Here is a 7,848-nt window from a genome sequence, read left to right as displayed (position 1 = left end):
CAATCCCTTTGGTCATTAGAAAGGTGTAAATTAAAACAACACTGAAATTCCATCTCATCTGAAAAAGAATGACCATCGTCAAGAAATCAATCAATAATGCAGGTTGGTGAGGCCATGGGGGGAAAGAAACTATTTTCCACTGGAGTGTAGACTGAAAAGCCACTGTGGAAATCAGTGTGGAGATTCCTCAAAAAACTAGGATTAAAAGTCATATTCAACCCAGCTGTTCCTCTTCTGAGTATTTTCCTAGAAGAATTAAAACCATACCACAGTGATATAAGTGCATTTATGTTTCTAACAATAAAAGTTGTAATAGCTAAATCTTGGAAACACCCAAATGCCCATCAACCAAGGAACAGATTTTAAAAAAAAGAAGTTTTCTTAAAAAAAAAAAAAAACAGTAGAGTACTACTCAGCCATTGAAAAGGATAAGAGACTTTTACAGGTAAATGGATATAACTCAAGACCATACTCATAAATGAAATAAACCAAATTCACATGTGTAAACATCATATTTTCTCCATACTGTAAAAAGATGAAAGAGTAAATAATATTGAAAATGCATAAAGGAAAAAAGCTGGGGTGGGAAAAAGGAGGGAAGAAGGATGGAAAATTATATATATATATATATATATATATATATATATATATATTCCATAAACAATCCAAATAACAGGGATTTAAAAATGGTGGAGCATAGAAAATGATGAGAATGTTGAACAAACATTATAAGAAAAATTAAAATGAATAAAACAAATTCAAGTAGATAACCAGGAAATTACAATTTTCCCTGAGCACCATCAAAATGACTTGAATGAAACAGAAGATAATAGACTTTCAGACCTTAAGACATAATTGCAGCTAGTGATCTCAAAAGGAAAGATATCTTAAACATAACAAAGAACAATATATAAGACTGATAGGCATCAAGGTAATGACACTAGCCTAACACAAATCACACAAAAAGACTATTTTCTGAACTAATATGAAAAAATTTCCCAAGCATGGGGAATAAAATCTGGAATACAAATAAATAAGGAATATAGAACTCAAATTAGCAATAACAAAAATAAATCTAGATGCAGGCATATAATAATCAAGATCCCAGAACTTCTGCAAAGGAATAGAATATTAAAAGCTGCTAGAGAAAAGAGACACATGACATGCAAAGGAATTATGGCAGATTTCTCAACACAAAACATTAAGAACAGAAGAACTTGCAGTGAAACATTCCATGTCCTAAAAAAATTAAATTAAATTAAATTTAAAAAAAACACCTTCCAGGAGCCAGTGAGTTAGCTCAGTGGACTAAGTGCGTGCTTAAGCAAGCACAGGGATCACGGTTCTATCCTGGTACCACATGACATGCTGGACCCACACCCAGACATGCTCAGCCAGCCACTGAGAGTGGGCATGGTGGCACAGTCCTGTAATCCCAAACCTGGGTAGGCTGAAAACAGGAGAATCACTACAAGTCTGAGCTGCATAGTGATATCCTGTACCAAATACATAAAAAGACCTTTCAAACCAGATTGATGGGCCATACAAAACTGTCAAATTTGATAGAATAAGATAATTCCATGACAAAGAACAAGTGAAGAAATTCATGGCCAGCAAACCAACCCCACAAACAATACTCAGAGTTATTCTAGAAAGAGATAAAAACAGAATCACCAAGCAAAGCAAGCATTAAACAAAAAGTAAAAGTAAAAAACCAACAGCAGTAAAATAATATGACAAAATAAGTGAATAGATATCAGTTACAACCATCAATGTAAATGACCTCAGTTCACCAATCAAAAGCAGACTGGCATAGTAGATCAAGAAAAATAAAAGCCAGCAATATGCAGCACACAAGAAACACATTTAACTTAAAAGGACATTTATAGAATAAAGTTCAAGGATAAAAATTAATATTTCATGTGACAGGAACCTAGAAAAAAAGCAGAGGTAGCTACTCTGGTTGCAGACAATGTGAAATTCAAACCAACAATGATCAAAAGAGATAAAGAAGGTCACCACGCACCTGTTAGAGGAAAAATGTAAGAGGATGAGATAACAATAATAAATATACATGCACCAAATTCAGGAGCATTTAACTATAAAGAACAAAAGTTAGCAGACATAAAAATTAAATAAGAAATAACAGAATATAATGGAGCCATTGTTTACATGTCATTGTTACAAAGAGTTAGATCAACTAGATAAAAAAAATCAACAAAAATGTAACAACTAAAAAAGACAACAATATCTAAATATACATTCTCTCAAGTGTACATGGAACATTCTTCAAAATAGAACATATACTAGCATGTAGAACATCATTTAAAAAGTACAAATGAATTGAAATTATTCTATGCATATTATTGGACCATAGTGCAAAGAAATTGGAGATTATTAATAAAAGAAATCATGAAAATTTCATAAACACATGGAAATTAATAACACCCTCCTGAACAACCAATGGAGGATAGTTGAAATTAAAGAAGAAATTAAACAATACTTAAAATCAAATAAAAATGAGCATATAACTTACCAGAACCAGTTGGAATCAATGAAAGCAGTGCTAAGAGGAAAACTAATAGCAGCAAATTCTCAAATCAGAAAAGCAGAATAAGTACAAATATCAACCTATACCACACCTTAAGCTAACAGGAAAAGGAGAGCAAGTCAAGCCTAAAATATACAAAAAAGTATAAAGATCAGAGTAGAAATTAATGCAATGGAGACCAAAAAAAAAAAGAATCAATGGATTGAACAGTTGATTTTTTGAATAAACAAAATTAAGAAAGCCCTAGAAGACCTTATCCAAAAAAGGAAGAAAAAAATCTGAAATTCATGCAATAATGAGTGAAAAGAGAAAGAAATCACTATAGGTCATATACAAATTCAGAAAACATCAATAACTACTTTTAAAATCTTTACTCATATAGGATGGAAAATACAGGAAAAAGTGGACAGATTACTAGAAACATGAATTACCAAAGGTGAACAAGAATATATAAAAATTCTGAATAGTTCAATATCAATAAATGAAATTGAAAATGAAATTAAAAACTTAACAAAGAAAAGTCCAAAGGCTGACTTCTACAAGAAATTTAGAGAAGATTTAATACCAACTCGTCTCAAGTTGTTCAATGAAATTGAAAGGGAAGCAGTACTTCCAAACTCATTCCTGGAAGCAAGTATTACTCTGATACCAAAACTGCAGAAAGACTCAACCAAAAAAAGAGAACTATAGGCTAATATTCCTAATGCACATAGATACAAAAATCCTGAATAAAATAGTGGAAAACAGAAAGCAGCAAAACAAGAAGATTATACATCATATCCAAGTAGGATTCATCCCAGGAATGCAACGGTGGTTTAATATATGCAAATGAAGAAATGTAATATGCCATATCAACAGAGCCAAAGACAAAAATCACATAATCAGCTCAACAGATGAAAAGAAAAAAAAGCTTTTGACAAAGTTCAACACATTCATGAATTCGAAAACCCTACCAAGAATTGAAATGGATGGTGTTTACCTCTCTCTGATAAAAGTCATCTATGACAAACCAACAGTCAACATCATAGTAAATGGACGAAACTGAAAGCTTTCACATGACAATCAGGAACAAGACAAGAATGGTCACTGTCACCACCTCTATTTAAATTCTGGAAACTTAGCCAGAGCAATTAGACAAGAGAAACAAATAGAAGAAATAGGGTTTTGAAGGAAGAAGTGAAATTATTATTATTTGTAGATGAAATTATAGTCTACATAGAAGACCCCAAAAACTGAACCAAGACTTCCTGATTTAATAGCTAAATGCAGCAGTGTAGCTGGATATAATGTCAATACTAAAAAAGTAATGGTATTCCTGTATACAGACAGTAAACACACTGAGAGAGAAATTAGGAAAAATACACCTTTCAAAATACCATCCCAAAAAAATGAACTACTTATGAATCAATCTAACAAATGAAATGAAACATCTATACAGTGAAAATTATAGTAGTCTGAAAAATGTGATTAACGATATCAGAAAATGGAAATATATTCCTTGCTCATGGATAGAAGAACTAATATTGTGAAAATGGCCATACTCCCAGAATTGTTATATGAATTCAAAGCAATCCCTATCAAAATATTATTAGTATACCTTACAGATCTATAAAAAAATTCTTACAATTTATCTGGAAGAAGCAACTTAAAATACAAAAGCATTTCTGGAGAACAAAAGAAAATTAGAGGGCATCACAATCCAAAAACTGAAATTATATTACAAGACTACTGCAATAAAATCAGCATGGTAGTAGCAAAAAATAGACCTGAATATCAAGGTAACATTAAAAGATGTAGAGACAAGGGGCCAGGGAGATGGCTCAGTGGAAGAAGTGCTTCCCTGGCAAGTGCAAGGGCCTGAGTTCAATATCCAGTTCTGAAAAAGAAAAAAAAAAAAAAAGATGTAGACACAGCTACAAAAACACTCAACCACCTCATCTTTGATAAAGGGGCCAAAAATGTTCTCTGGGAGAAAGATAGCCTCTTTCATAATTGAGACTGAAAAACCAGGCCTTCCACACCGCAAAGGCTAAAATTAGACCCATGTGTATCACCATGTACTAAACTAAAGTCAAAATGGATCAAAGATTTAAACGTTAAAATTTAAACATTATATACACTAGAGGAGAAAATCGGTAAAAATCATGAAGACATAGGGGTAGGCACAGAGTTCATGAACACAACAAAACTTCATGGAAAATACTTAAAAGAGTCAATAATTAGGTTCTCATATTTTTAAAGCTTTTACACATCAAAGGAAATCATAAACAGAGTAAAAAGAAAACCCATGAATTGGAAAAAAAAATTTTAGCCAACTGTTCATCAGACAAAAGACTTCTATCTATAACACATAATTATTTTTTAAAAGTCAAGTCCCCAAATTTTAAAGACCCAACCAAAATATGGTCACCTGAGACAAATAGACACTTCTCAGAGAAAGAAATACAAAGCATGTAAATATAGCAAAAAATGTTCAACATCATTGGTCTTTCAAGAAATGTAAAATAGAACAACACTGAGATTCCATCTCACCTAAGAAAGAACGACTGTCCTGAAGAAGTCAACTAATAACAAATGCTGGCAATGCTGTGGGGTAAAAGAAACCCTTCTCCACTGTTGGTGGAAGTATACAATCCCTATGGAAATCTGTGTGGAAATTCCTCAGAAAACTAGGATTAGAAGTCTCCTTCAACTCAGACATTCCCCTTCTGGGTATTTTTCCAAAAGAACTGAAAACATCATGACACAATGATTTATGCGCACCCGTGTTTATAGCAGCACAATTTGTCACAGCTAAATCTCAGAATGACCCAAATGCCCATCAACTGAGGAATAGATTTAAAAAAAAAAAAGATTTGGTATTTTTATACAGTGAAGTATTACTCAGCTATAAAGAAAAATATACTCAAGACATTTATAGGTAAATTGATACAACTAGAGACCACACTCATAAGTGAAATAGATCCAACCCTCTTGTCTAAACATCATATTGAGGGTCGGCCAAATAGCTCAGTGGATTAAAGTGCCTGCAAGCAAGCACAGGGGCCAGGGGCTTGATCTCCATGCCTGCTGTACCACCCCCCCCCCAGGGCATGCTGAGACAGCAATTGAGACTGGGCATGGTGGCCTGCACCTGTAATCCCAGCTCCTGGGAGGCTGTAAACAGGCGTACAACTATGATTCCACTCTAGTATTTTGACTCTGAACACCCTGTAGACCCTTCTCTAAAATTAAAAAAAAAAAAAATTATATCATCTGACTTGTTTAAGAACCTGGAAAAGTGAATGAAATCTGAAAGGTGAATTAGATATTGTGAAAGGAAGAGAACCTACTTATAGGAACGGAACAAGTGGGATGACGGAAAAGAGAAAACAAAGAAAGTAGGAATGGAAAAAAAATACGTATTTATATACATAGGATGGCTTGGACAATTGAACTACTGACTGCTACTGGTCTAGTGAAAGGAACAGTAAATGGACGCTATTTTTTTTCTTCTTTTGAATTTTTGATCAGTTTTTCATGCTTATACCTGATAATCTGAACAACTAATTTGGAGACAATAATATGCAATATAACCAACAGTGTTGAATTCCTTTCATCTTGATTAGTGAAATTCGGTACCATTTCTAATTTTAAAAATACTTTTAGCCCTTACCCTGCACCTGCAGAGCATCCTGCAGACCCGGTGGAGGGTGGGCACCAGCGCTGACTCCCATGGTCCTGGGCTTTCAGCGGAGTGCAGCGGGCTCAGCGCTACTGCCGCTGTGGCCCACGGGCCGAGTCGGCCTAGTGGACCTGCATTAAAACAAAAAAGATGTCCCTATAAGATGACCTGGGAGTGGAAACCAGTGGCTCAAAAACAGAAGGCTGGTCCAAAACCTTCAAGCTTCTAAGTCTCAGCCTTGGGTGAAGGCAGCTCTACTCAGGGAAAGAGCCAAAGGACAAAACCAAGTATCGTCCTTGCTCCTGTCATTGACTTAAAGCAAAGTGGCTCCACTACACACTGCAGCAGGCCTGAGGGACCCTCTTCCCACGGCTTTTCTATGGGAGAAGTTCCCATTCCTTTAGCTGGCGAACGCGATCCTATGTTTCCTAATGACTGTGAGAAAGCAGTGAAGTGCCCAAGAGAGGAATGACAGCGGGAACTGGAGAGACAGAAGGAAACAGAAGAAAGAGAAAAGAGGTGTAAAGACAGACTGGAAGCTAGTGGGTTTTCAAGGCGACCAGATTCAGATTCTGATGAAGGTGAAGATTATGAGGGGGAGAGGGGAAAAAAAAGTATGGGAGGAGCTGCTATTGTACCACCTACTTCTCTTGTAGAGAAAGACAAAGAGTTACCCCGAGACTTTCCTTAGGAAGAGGACTCAAGAACTCCATCACAGTCTTCCGAAGCTACTCTTCCTCCCGCAGGGTATGAGGAACAGGATAAGCCAAGATCTCCAACTGGACCCAGCAACTCCTTCCTCGCTAACATGGGTGGCACAGTAGCACATAAGATCATGCAGAACTACAGCTTCCGGGAAGGCCGGGGTCTGGGCATGCACGGGCAGGGGCTGCACACCGCGTTGTTGGTGGAGAAGATGAGCAAACCGGGCCGAGATCATTGTGCGTGATGATGCCACGGAGAAGGATGCATCAAAGAGGTCGGATTCAAACCCATTAACCGAAATACTTAAAGGCCCTACTAAAGTGGTCCTACTGAGCATCGTGGTTGGCATAGGAGAAATCGATGAAGATTTGGAAATTGAAACCCAGGAAGAATGTGAAAAATATGGCAAAGTGGGAAAAGGTGTGATATTTGGCATTCCTGGTGCCCCTGGTGATGAAGCAGTATGAATATTTTTAGAATTTGAGAGAGTTGAATCAGCAATTAAAGCTGTTGATGATCCGAATGGGAGGTGTTTTGGTGGAAGGGTGACATTAGCATGTTTCTACAATTTGTACAAATTCAGAGTCTTGGATTTGGCAGAACAATTTTGATTTTAAGGACTAGAGTCATCTCCAAGATCTTTGAATGAGCTATGGACTGAGCAAAGACAATGATCCTTAAAAGATCTATGTTGTGAGCAGAAATGGGCAAAGCTGGTGAATACTGGGACTGCTGGAGGGACTTCTGATATATATGTTGATTAATTCCTTTTTTTTTTTTTTTTTTTTTGCGGTGCTGGGGATTGAACTTAGGACCTTGCGCTTGCCAGGCAAGCGCTTATGCTACTGAACTATCTCCCCTGCCCAATTTCCTTTTTATTTTATGACTTTTTTTAATATAGTATAAAAATCCTTTAAAAATAAAATAA

The 7,848-nt window shown here is 35.9% G+C and overlaps 1 pseudogene; it reads left to right on the top strand.

Moving 5' to 3' along the window:
- The first annotated feature begins 6,365 nt into the window (after positions 1-6,365).
- On the top strand, positions 6,366-7,531 carry LOC101582817 (annotated as a pseudogene).
- Positions 7,532-7,848: the final 317 nt, after the last annotated feature.

This window comes from Octodon degus, unplaced genomic scaffold, assembly GCF_000260255.1.
Source record: "Octodon degus isolate 3935 unplaced genomic scaffold, OctDeg1.0 scaffold00028, whole genome shotgun sequence".
Taxonomy (NCBI): Eukaryota; Metazoa; Chordata; class Mammalia; order Rodentia; family Octodontidae; genus Octodon; species Octodon degus.
Note: the sequence above shows the minus strand (reverse complement) of the source record. Positions and strands in the feature narration are given on the sequence as shown.